General features: G+C 38.7%; 1 non-coding gene across 1 annotated transcript; it reads right to left on the minus strand.

The window, feature by feature from the left end:
• Positions 1-2333: 2333 nt before the first annotated feature.
• Positions 2334-2465, minus strand: LOC112427976 (small nucleolar RNA SNORA44). Its single transcript, XR_003019768.1, has one exon. It is a non-coding gene; the product is annotated as a small nucleolar RNA SNORA44 (small nucleolar RNA).
• Positions 2466-12670: the final 10205 nt, after the last annotated feature.

The raw sequence follows: 12670 nt of genomic DNA on the forward strand, positions 1-12670 counted from the left end.
TCCAGCCTAGGAGATAGAGTCAGATCTTCTCTCCAAAAAAAAAAAAAAAAAAAAAAGAAAAAGAAAAAAAAGAAAGAAAAGAAAAGAAAAAAGGTTTGGACAAGAAGAGAGGTCAAAGTGATCAAGTTACTGGGACTAACTGAAGAAGTAAGTATATTTTGAGGTATGAATGGGGCATCTCAATTTTATTCTAGGCCTTAGTCAGTCACTCTCAAATATGTGGTGCTCCAGATGAGCATTTTAGAGTTTAAAAGGTATGTTCTGTGGAACTGATGATAGCAAAGAATATAGGCTTTTAAAATGTTTTGGTAACATTAAGCCTGTGTGGATGCTTCAATTAGGATTAAAATGATAGATATTTATTATGATAGTTCTCTGGCTCCAAGTAAATAGTACAATTCTTACTTTCATTGTTTTTCTAGTCTTGTTCGTATTTTGTTCTTTAATCACCTTCAGAGGTAACACTTTTTATTGAATATTAGATGTCTCCTGTAAAAGTTGGATTTTGGGAGAAGCAATTTTAGATTCCTCTGTATATATGAAAAGAAAATGCCTCTTTTTGGTCCATCCTTTTGTGGGGCAGTTAGTGTACTTCAAAGAATTTTTTAACTGTTAACGCATCCAAATACAATCCCTAGGAATGGTCTAGTCTTTTGATGAACAAGCTGTTTTCCCTCTCAGGGAGGTAATAGTTGATGCTATTGCTTATATAACCCTTCAATTCAAGGTCACAGTAAAGATCAGAAATAGAATAACGTGGACTTTTTTTTTTAAATTAATTAATTAATTTATTTATTTATTTTAATTTATTTATTATTATTATACTTTAAGTTCTAGGGTACATGTGCATAATGTGCAAGTTTGTTACATATGTATTCTTGTGCCATGTTGGTGTGCTGCACCCATCAACTCGTCAGCACCCATCAACTCGTCATTTACATCAGGTATAACTCCCAATGCAATCCCTCCCCCAACATGTGGACTTTTACAGAAGGGAGGATTTTGCAGTTGCAACTTGATTAACCACAGCTATTAATATATTTTTTAACCTCTGCAGTCTTCTTTTTCCCTCTTTCATCAGATACATTATGAAAGACAAACAGAATTGGGGATTTACTTAAAATTCAAAATGCCTTAGAGGTGGAGGCTTTTATGCTGAGTGTATAGTAATTGTCTGGACTACTGGACTAATTTAGCTTTTTATAACTATTAAATGTATGAGAAATAACTGACTAAAATATAAGAAGACTCATTTTTTATTGTGCAATATATCATCTGTATAAGAGTATGTAAAACATATATGTTTAAAATAATTATAGTAAAATTAAAAGCACCCATATTCTCATTGTCTAGGTTAAGAAGTAGAGTATTGCCATACCTTAGAGGCTCCCTTTGTGCTCCTCTTGGTTTGCATCTGCTTCCTGCCCTCTGGAGGGTAATTAGTATCCCCACTGTTGTGATAATCATTCCCTTGCTTCTCTTTACGGTTTTATCACCTATGTATGCATCTGTATTTTTGAGTACTATAATATTAAACCATACTATACATATTCTTTTTTGACTTGCTTTTTTCACCCTCTAGGAGATTTCTGAGAGTTATGTAAAGCGATTTGAATGTAAGTTCTTTCTGCTGCCTTTTTTTTCTGTGTATAAATATACCAAAACTTATTTATCCATTCTGGTTTTTGTTGTTGTTGTTGTTTTTACTTTTATCAGTCTTTATTAATCTTTAATTGATCTGCATGTACAGCATGCTGTTATTTCTACCTAAAACGACTGGGGTCTTGCCTTCTGCTTCCCATAGAGATTCTCCCAAATCCATAGGTCCATAGTCACACACGAGGACAGCTTTGCATGTAACATGAATCTTAAAGCACAGCTCCAGAAACAAGCTCACCTCCTCAAGATCACACACTGCCAGGAAACTTGGGGGCAACCTGCAGAACAAAAAGCTTAGTGTGAAAGCTAAACTGGCCAGGAGCAGTGGCTCATGCCTCTAATCTCAGCACTTTGGGAGGGGAGGCCAAGGGGGCGAATCACCTGAGGTCAGGAGTTCGAGACTAATCTAGCCAACATGGTGAAACCCATCTATACTAAAAATACAAGAAAATTAGCTGGGTGTGATGGCGGGCACCTGTAATCCCAGATACTCGGGAGGTTGAGGCAGGAGAATCGCTTGAACCCGGGAGGTGGAGGTTGCCGTGAGCCAAGATCATGCCACTGCACTCCACTTGGGTGACAGAGTGAGACTCCGTCTCAAACAAAACAAAACAAAACACCCATCTACATTGGAAGTTGACACATGGAAGGCGCTTCCAGCCCTGGTCCTGAAACATTATAGGAAAGCTGAGTTGCAGCTTGCAGGTATTGTACTGACCTGCGCTGTCAAAGTCTTTCCAGGTTGCTCTTGCATGCAGTTGGAGATCCCATGGCTACCACCAGCCACAGCCCTTGGAAACATGCTGTATCCATTCTGTTGTTGATGGACATTTATATTGTTTCCATTTTCTGGCTGTTACAAGTGGTGCTGTTATAGACGTCTTTGTTCATGTATCATGGTACACTGTGAAATAATCTCTCAAAGGTATACTTGGAAGTGGAATTGCCAGATCATAGGGTATGGTGATGCCAGACTAATTCCAAAATGCTTGTACAAGTATATTTTTTCACCAGCAGCATATGGGAATTCCTGTTGACAGCCTTTGGTGTTTGCAGTCTTAAATTTTGCGCATCTGTAGGTTGGTGCATTGATCTCACTGTGCGTGAAATTTGTATTTTCCTGATTACCAGTGAGCTTTGAGTATCTTCATTTTCATTTATTTGCTGGTCAGATTTGCCCCCCCCCCCCTTTTTTTTTTTTTGAGGCACAGTCTCGCTCTGTCGCCCAGGCTGAAGTGCAATGGCGTGATCTCGGCCTCACTGCAACCTCCGCCTCCCAGGTTTAAGCAATTCTCCCTCCTCAGCCTCACGAGTAGCTGGGATTCAGATAATTTCAGTATTTGTAGAGACACGGTTTCACCTTGTTGGCTAGGCTGGTCTTGAATGCCTAACCTAGGGTCATCCGCCCACCTTGGCCTCCCAAAGTGCTGGGATTATAGGTGTGAGCCACCGCGTCCGGCCAGATTTGCTCTTTTGTAAAGGATATGTTAAGATCTTATGCAGTTTTTCTATTGGGTCATTCATCTTTTTCTTACTATTTATACTTTATACTTCCTGGAATCTTGTCTTTTCCTACATGTGTTAGAAAAATAAGTTCTTTTTCTATATTTTCACTCTCTTTATGGTACTTTTGAAATACAGTTGAATTTATCTGTATTTTCTTCAATGGTTTGTGCTTTTCATGTCTCGTTTTAGAAAACCTTTTCTGTCCTCAAGTCATGAAGATACTCTCCTATCTAAAAGTTTTACAGTTTTGCCTTAAACATGTGGTTGTTTAATCTCCTTGGAAAAAGAAATTGTTGTGTATGGTGTGATGTGGGAGTCCAATTTCATTTTTTCTCATACGGATATTCCATGGTTCCAACACCATATTATTGATCATTTTATTTTTTCTTTACTAATCGGAGACACTACTTTTATCATATATGAAGTTTCTACACATATTGGGATCTTTTTCTGCATTTTCTGTTCCATTGGTGAGTTTGTCTCCATATGTACTAATACCACACCATTTTAATTAATTACAGGACCTCATTAGGTAAGTCTGGATATTAGGTAAAGCAAGGCCTGCTTTCTTTTTCTTGTTCGGTCTTGGCTGAAGTGTCTGGGCTATACTTGGCCATTTGTACTGGTGTAACCATTTTAGCATCAGCTTATCAAATTCCACAAGACACTTTTTGGGATATTGATTGGAGTTGCTTTGAATCTGAGTCTTAACTGTTGCTCCTTTGAAAGTAATTTGTCTTTTCCCTTGGCTGCTTTCAAGATCTTCTCTTTGCCATTGGCGTATAGCGAGGGTTTAGATGTGGATTTATTTTCATTTATCTTGCTTAGAATTCATTGGGCCTTCTGAATGAATCTGTACATTGATAGTCTTTCATGTGTTTTCTCCTCATATTTTTTATCTTGCCCCCTTTTTTTTTTTTTTTTTTTGAGACGGAGTCTCGTTCTGTCGCCCAGGCTAGAGTGCAGTGGCACGATCTCAGCTCACTGCAAGCTTCGCCTCCCGGTTTCATGCCATTGTCCTGCCTCAGCCTCCCAAGCAGCTGGGACTACAGGTGCCTGCCACCACGCCCGGCTAATTTTTTGTATTTTTAATAGAGACGGGGTTTCACCGTGTTAGCCAGGATGGTCTCAATCTCCTGACCTCGTGATCCGCCCGCTTCGGCCTCCCAAAGTGCTGGGATTACAGGCGTGAGCCACCGCGCCTGGCATCTTTTGTTTTTTAAACATGTAGGCATTATGATAATTACATTAGAAGAATAAGAAGCCCTTATAGGGCTGCTTATGCAGTCTGTTGTTTCTGTAGGTGCTCCCTTACCGTGACTTGTTTCCTTAGGTTACTGGCTCATCATTGTTAGAATTTGATTTGATTTTTTTTTTTTTTTGAGACAGGGTCTTGCTCTGTGATGCTATCATAGTTCGCTGCGGCCTTGAACTCCTGAGGCCAAGCAGTCCTCCCACCTTAGCCTCCCAAGTAGCTAGGACTACAGGCCTATGCTACCATGCTTGGCTCTTTGATTTTATTTATGGGATTTCTTTGCTGTTTGGGCTGAAAACTAGTATTTTGAGGGAGGGTTTATATTTGCTATAGCCAGGCACCTGCTAGTCAAGGTCACACTAATTAAAATCTTGAAGTTTTTCTGAGGCTTATCTTAGGTGATGTGAATTTGGTCTGCAAATTGAGCCCAGCACTGGTTTATGGTTCCAAATTCTCTGCAGCACTTTCTACCTCCCACCCCTTTGGGCCACGTTTCAAAGCAGTTGATTTTCTTGTAGTCAACTGAGACAAGGTAGGGAGGGAGTGCCTGGGATAGGTTTATTTCTGGCTCACCCTTACAGTGAGGTCTTGGTTTTTAGGTCAGAGGATCTGTCTCTTCAGATGGGCTCTGAGTTTATATTTTATTCCCTGAAGAGGCTCATGGGGAAAAAAGATAACTCAAGGTCACATAGTGTGACAGATACCTTTGGAGCCAAAACAGGCCAGTGTTCTGCTCATCTCCTGAGTTCTTGCTTTTATTCAGATCTAACAATTCCTTTTTTCCTTGCACCTTGTGGCTTACACACACACATACATGCACACACGCGCACAGACACGTGTATAAGTTTTTGATCTAGTATTGTTAGGTTTTATTTGGAGAGTTAATTTGATTCTTAGCCTGCTGTATTATGGAAGTCCAAGTTTAAAGCGATTTTTAAAAATAAGCATACCAGAGTTTATTCAATAAATGTTTACCCTATCAAAGTAGTCAGGGTGGAAAACGATAAGCTTCTACATTGCTCAAGATATTTTTGGATTCCTATTTTGGAATTGCTTTCAGAGCTAGTACATATTCTTTGGGATATTTTTATTGGTTACACTTTGTATGCTTTAAAGATGGATTTAATTTTGAAAGTTTCAGAATAAAGCCTGCTGAATGAGATGGGTAGTCAAGGATGGTAATGCCACTTGGAGTTAAAAATAAAATGGAGCCATTGGTTAATGAAGCTGATTTTCATGTGTGACACATATGCTAACATTGATGGTAATTCCTAAAGAAAAATCCCAAAATGTTTTGAGTAATAGTTATTTGAAATAAACATTTATCATTTCTAGTTACCTTCAGTTAACTAGACAAATAACTCTACTAGCACACTGCATTATTTCTTAAGCATCATGAGTAGTTGTGTCTTTATTGTGATGAGGAAATATTAGTAAAATACAAATTGTGTGTATATGTGTGTGTGTGTGTGTGTATGTGTGTGTGTGTGTGTTTTAGGGATATAGTCTCACTGTGTTGCCCTGCCTGCACAGTCATAACTCACTGCAGCCCCACACTCCTGGGCTTACGCAATCCCAGTAACTGGGACTACAGGCACACACCACCATGCTTGGCTACTTTTTGTTTATTTTTTATAGAGATGGGGGTCTCACTTTGTGGCCCACACTGGTCTCGAACTCCTGAATTCAAGCAATCTTCCTGCCTCAGCCACCGTAAGTGCTGGGATTACAGGTGCGAGCCACTGTACCTGGCCAACAATCTTCTTTTAAAAGAGAAAAATAGCTTCTTGGACACGTGCTTTCAAATTTTTTCATTAAATTTGTATTCCTTTTGTATATCTAATTTTATACATTATTAATAACATTCTTTGCATTAATGTAATAGGTATTTTATAAATAATATGCCAAAGATCTATTTAATATTTGTGTGGTATGTCTGGTATATTCTCTGTAGGGAGGTAAATTCTGTTTCATTTAAGAATAGTTTGTCGGGTGCATTGAACCTTTAGAAAAAGTTAGAAGGCAAATTTAGTAACAAATCTTTGTTAGTAATTTCTTCATCTGAGCACCATCATCTTCAAGAGAAGGTAGTATCTGTGTAGACATTATCTGGACCTTGGTTTTCCCAACCAAGGTGTAAAACCAGTGTGTATAGAAAGAGGGGTGAGGGGTGATTCGAGAGCAGATAATCTTGAAGATCCCGTGTAGCTGTAATGTTCTTTTTGTTCATTACTTAAATACTTATTTATGGTCTGTTCTCTTATTCTCATATAATCACATGTATTTTCCTCATTATTTTTCTTTCTCGTCAGAGCCCACTTTTGCCCTCACACTTCTAAATGGAAGCATATACGAGTTTTTTCTTTATGAGAACATATGTACTCACTTTCTGTGACCATATAGGGCATAGTGTTATGTGTATGTCTCTGTAAGTGGAATTAAGGGTGTTTAGCTTGCTGGTTTTAGTTTTTTTGTGTGTGTTTTTTTGCCACTCTTCACCAGTAGGAATCTCCTCCCCTAGCACAGGGTCAATAAACTTTTTCTGTAAAGGGCCAGATAGTAAGGCTTTGCAGGCCAAAAAGTAAAATTGAGAATGTTAGGTAGATATCTAGGTAACAGGAAAGAAAATTTTTTTCTACAAACTTTTTTTTTTTATGAAATGAAAAGCATTTATGGAACTAAAACTTTAATTTCATATTATTTTAATGTGTCATAAAATATTATTCTTTTCTTTCCCAATCATCTAAAAATCTGTACTAGTTCATTCTCATGCTGCTATAAGGACATACCCAAGACTGCGTAATTTATACAGGAAAGAGGTTTAATGGACTCACAATTCCACATTACTGGGGAGGCCTCACAATCATGGCATAAGGCAAAGGAGTAACAAAGGCACATCTTACATGGTGGCAGGCAAGAGAGCGTGTGTGGGGAACTGCACTTTATTAAACCATCAGATCTTGTGAGGCTTACTCACTGTCACGAGAACAGCACGGGAGAACCTGCCCACATGATTCAATTACCTCCCACTGGGTCCCTCCCACAACGTGGGGATTATGGGAGCTGCAATTCAAGATGAGATTTGAGTGGGAACACAGCCAAACCATATCAAAATGTAATCAATTATCAGCTTACAGGAAAAGACAAGGTGAGTCTGGAGCATCATGTAGTTCCAAAAGCAAAGAAGTGCTCAAAAAACAAAAGGATGGAAGCACAGGAGCCAACCTGAGAGAGCTCTCAGTGACCAAAGCTAAAACAATTTCAGCAACAAAATAAGTGACATAGTATTAGCTTATGGCACAAAGAACAGAATAAATATCTGTGAGCCCATACAGATTACATAAATAAATGATTGAGTAAATCAATAGAGAACAAGTCTTTCTCACTGAAGAATTTGAAATAATATATGAGGATATTCCTGTTTTTAGAAGGTAGAGTTTAGTTCCTCCCTACCCTCTTTAATGACTCAGCCCCAAAGAATAAAATGTGAAAGGGAAAAATACTGAATGTGGAAAAACCTGACAAATACCATAATTTATTAAACTAGCCTTCTGTTGATGGTCATTTAGGTTGTTTCTAATCTTTTAGTATTTGAATCTAGCAGTAAGTAAAAAAAGATAATATATCAGGACTGCATTGGATTTGTGCAGGATTTACTTAATATTAATTGACCTCATTGACACTTAAGGGGAAAAAATGTGATCATCTCATTGCATACAGAAAAAGTAGTAGGTAAAATCCAATAGCCATTTATGACAAAAATTCTTAGCAACAGGGAGTAGAAGGGAACTTTCTTAAATGGCTAAAATATCAGCAGAGTCCTACAGCAAGCTTACTTAATGTATGAATACTAAAAATATTCCTTTAAAAAATCAAGAATATAATAAGGATGCATGCTATCACTACTTCTATTCAATTATGGAGTTCCTAATTAGAATAATAGAAAATAAGAAAAATAGAAAAAAATTATCACTTGTGGTTGGTAATTATTGACTACATAGAAAATTCTCTATGTAGACAATAATTTTCTATGTAGATAATAATTACCAACTACAAGTGACAGTTTTCTTTTTTTCTTATTTTAGAATTAAAGTTTGGGGCCAGGTGTGGTGCCTCACACCTGTAATCCCAGCACTTGGGAAGGCCAGGGTGGGAGGATCACTTGAGCTTAGGAGTTGGAGACCAGCCTAAGAGACATAGGAAGACCCCATCTTTACAGAAAAAATAAATTAGCCAGGCGTGGTGGTGCATGCCTGTGGTAACAGCTACTTGGGTGGCTGATGTGAGAGGATTGCTTGAGCATGGGCAGTTGAGGCGGTAGTGAGCTGTGATCATGCAGCTGCACTCCAGCTTGGGTGACAGAACAAGGCCCTGTCTCAAAAAAAAAAAAAAAAAAAAGTTTGGAATGGTTAAAGGATATAAGACAACAACCACCACCAAAAAATGTATTTTAATACAGCAACACCAAACTGTTAGAAAAGGTAATATAAAATACTATAGCAATGATAGAGTTGTGTCTACAAATGTATGCAAGCCATTTATGTAGATATTTATAAAACTAAAAAACTTATGTGAATGGAGAGATACAGTATGTTGATGGATAGGATGGCAATATAATAATGATCTTATTTCCTTTAAAAATAAGTTATCCTGATACTGCCCTGCAGATTAAATGCAGTTCTAGTCATAATCCCAAAGGGTGGATCTTGGTTTTGCTTTTGGTAGAGTATAAAAGGCACCAACATGGCTGAATCTCAGAAATACAATGTTGAGCAAAACAAATCATGAAAATTGTGAAAGAATGTGTACATTGTGATTTCATTTTTATAACATTCTAAAATGGTAAAACTAAGAAAATGGTAAAACTAAGCAACTGGTAAAAAATATGAAGGAAAGAAACAAAATTATTATCACAAATTAATTGTACCAGTTACTTCCAGGAAATTTAACTGACCAGATTCTTACAGGAGGCTTCAGCAATATTGCCGTTAGTTCTATTCTTAAGTTGGGGATGAGGTAGATACATGGAATTTCATTTTGTGTAACTATTATCATTCTTGAAGAAAACATTCAAACTGTTTTTCCTCTGCTGTCACACCAGCACAACAACGGTCAATACAGAAGACTTCTGTGACCCCAAAATATGTGGAGATTTTTCCCCATCAGCAAGCAAGCAATCAGTTCTGCTGCAGATACCAGTTGGGAGTCCTCCAGTTCCAACACTGTCTGCCTGGAGGTAGTGTCAAATCCCACAGGTTGAGGGCTTAGTCTCCAAGACTGCCTTCTCCATTTTCAGACACCAGTCATGAGTCCTGGCCTGTGGAACTTCTTACCGACTGGCTTCAAGTTGAGGTTTTCACACGTCCCACTTTGGGTTTGATTAATTTGCTAGCACAGCTCACCAAATTTAGGGAAACACTTACATTTATCAATTTATTACAAAGGATTTATTAAAGGATACAAATTAACAGCCAAAATGAAGAGATACATAGGGCAAGGTCTGGAAGGGTCCCCACTGAGAGCTTCTGTCCCCATGGAGTTGGGGTGTGCCACCCTCACAGCACGAAGGGGCATTCTTGTTCACCCTCCTGTCAGCCTCCATGTGATCAGCTCCCCAAAAGCCTCCATGGAGCCCTATCAATGGAGACTTCATTGGATAGGTATGATTGAAGTATGCGCAACTGTGTGAAAATGTGATTGAATGTAAAGGGCATGATCTAAACCCAGTAAGGCCTGTTTAGATTATTATTGATCCCTCTGCAGCATTCCTTTCTCCAGGGTATGAGACAGAACCTCTCTGGAATGAGGGTCTTTTGACCCACAATCAGATGAGAGTTCTGCCTTGGGCAGGTGAAAAGCGGACAGGAGAAGGTCAGAGATTCTGTTCACTTCAACCAAGGGTATGGGAGTTATGAGCCAGGAATCGTGGACAAAAACACTTTGTATAGTTATATATCACACTGTTATTAGGTATGAAAACATCATTCTTTTGCCCACTTTGATAAGAGATCTAGCATTTTTCTCAAACTTTTTATGTTGAAAGTTTGTAATAGTGCAGTAAAAACCATATATTGTTCACCTAAAGTCACTAATTGTTAATCCTTGCTCCATTGGCTTTATATTACTCTCATTCATTGCATTTAGTTGCCGTGTCTTTTCAGACTCCTTTAATTGATACAGTTCCTTACCCAGTCAGTTGTTTCGTACAATTTTCTTTAATTTGAATTGCCTGACTTTTTCCTTGTGATTCAAGTTGGGTTGAACATTTAACTAGGAATCCTACACAGGTGATGTTGTCTCTCTCAGGAAGCACATGATGTTGTTTTGTCCCATTTACTGGTGTTAATTTGATCATTTGATTTAAAGTTTATCTGGCAGGTTTTTCCACTGTAAAGGAACCTTTTTTTTTGTTTTTGTTTTTTTTTTTCTGAGACAGAGTCTCCCACTGTTGCCCAGGCTGGAGTGCATGGAGTGCAGTGGTGCGATCTTGGCTCACTACAACCTCCGCCTCCCAGGTTCAAGTGATTCTCCTGCCTCATTCTTGTCCCTCAGCCTCCCTAATAGCTGGCATTACAGGCACCTGCCACCATGCCCAGCTAATTTTTGTATTTTTAGTAGAGATGCAGAGATGTGGTTTTACCAGGCTGGTTTTGAACTCCTGACCTCAAGTGATCTGCCCGCCTCGGCCTCCCCAAAAGTGCTGAACCACTGCGCCCAGCCCTATTCTTTTTTTTTTTTTTTTTTTTTTTTTTTTGAGACGGAGTCTGGCTCTGTTGCCCAGGCTGGAGTGCATTGGCCGGATCTCAGCTCACTGCAAGCCCCGCCTCCCGGGTTCACGCCATTCTCCTGCCTCAGCCTCCCGAGTAGCTGGGAGTACAGGCACCCGCCACCTCGCCCGTCTAATTTTTTTTGTATTTTAGTAGAGACGGGGTTTCACCATGTTAGCCAGGATGGTCTTGATCTCCTGAACTCGTGATTCGCCCGTCTCGGCCTCCCAAAGTGCTGGGATTACAGGCTTGATTTTTTTTTTTTTTAAACAAGAAGTTTATGTAAACACCAAGATGCTTGACTTGAAGGGAAAACTAGAATTTTTTTTTTTTTTGAGTAATTTATCCCTACTTAAAGACAGATTGCCCTGTATGTAACAGCTACGCAGGAAAAGTTATAAAATTGTCTTTGGTTTTACATTGATAAATGAAAAACCTTAAAATTCTCTAATTGAACAAGATATGCAGGGATTTTTATGGGGTTTTTGGTGGTGGTGTTAAAACAGAGCAAAATAACTTACTGAAATGTAAAGATAGCTGAATGAATATGCCACTAATGGAGAAAGGGTATTTTCACAGAATCAGTGATTTTCCCCATCCCATCTCCACTTGATGTCAGTTAGAACATACCACTGGCTATTTAGTTTAAAAAATGCAATATGCTTGTGCACATATACCAGCTACTTTAGCTACCATAAAGGAATGGGGAAGGAGGAAATGAAAGAATAGAGAAAACTACTGTAGTCATCAGGATGTGGTGGAATCAAATTGCCATTTTTTGATTGAGAATGTAATCTTCGTCTGTAAGAACAGAATTCTGGAGTAAAGAAGCAGGTTCCCTTTTCGCTAGACACCTCCTGTCTGCTACTGGAACACAACACATCCATTGTATCTTCATCTTCTGTTTCCAAATGTGCAGGTGTGTCTGTTTCATTGATTGATTGCCCATCAAATTGGAATCTCATCTGCCTCATTGACAATGCCTGTCATTCACATTAGTCTTTCATTAGTTTACCAAGTGGCATATGCCTCTTAATCTTAAACTGCACCACAGAACCATCCTGCCCGGCCACCTTCAAATTAATGTGATCATTGTTCTCAGTTTTGACTTCTTCCTTGGGCTTTTTGTTGGCCGTAGTGACTGCCAGAGTCTCCTCAGCTGCTGCTTCACAAAAGAGGTACCTTGTATGCACCAGGAGTGGCAGAAGAAGGAGTTGGTAGTGGTAGACGAGGGAGAGCCATGTATTCTGTTTCAGGTTACAGGAGCAAAGAAGGGCGATTAGAATATTTTCATTATACATTACCAAAGATGAAGACGACTATGCTAATGATTTAGTCCTTTCATCTACCCATTCTTTAGAGTACATTATTCTCATGTTTAAAAATAAATGAATGGTTCACCAGAGTTCTTTTTAAAAACCTGAAAGTAAATAATGATATCTCTGTAAGCGTTTTCCTTCCTATAGTTTTCATTCAAGTGTTT

Source organism: Macaca nemestrina, chromosome 19, assembly GCF_043159975.1.
Source record: "Macaca nemestrina isolate mMacNem1 chromosome 19, mMacNem.hap1, whole genome shotgun sequence".
Taxonomy (NCBI): domain Eukaryota; kingdom Metazoa; phylum Chordata; class Mammalia; order Primates; family Cercopithecidae; genus Macaca; species Macaca nemestrina.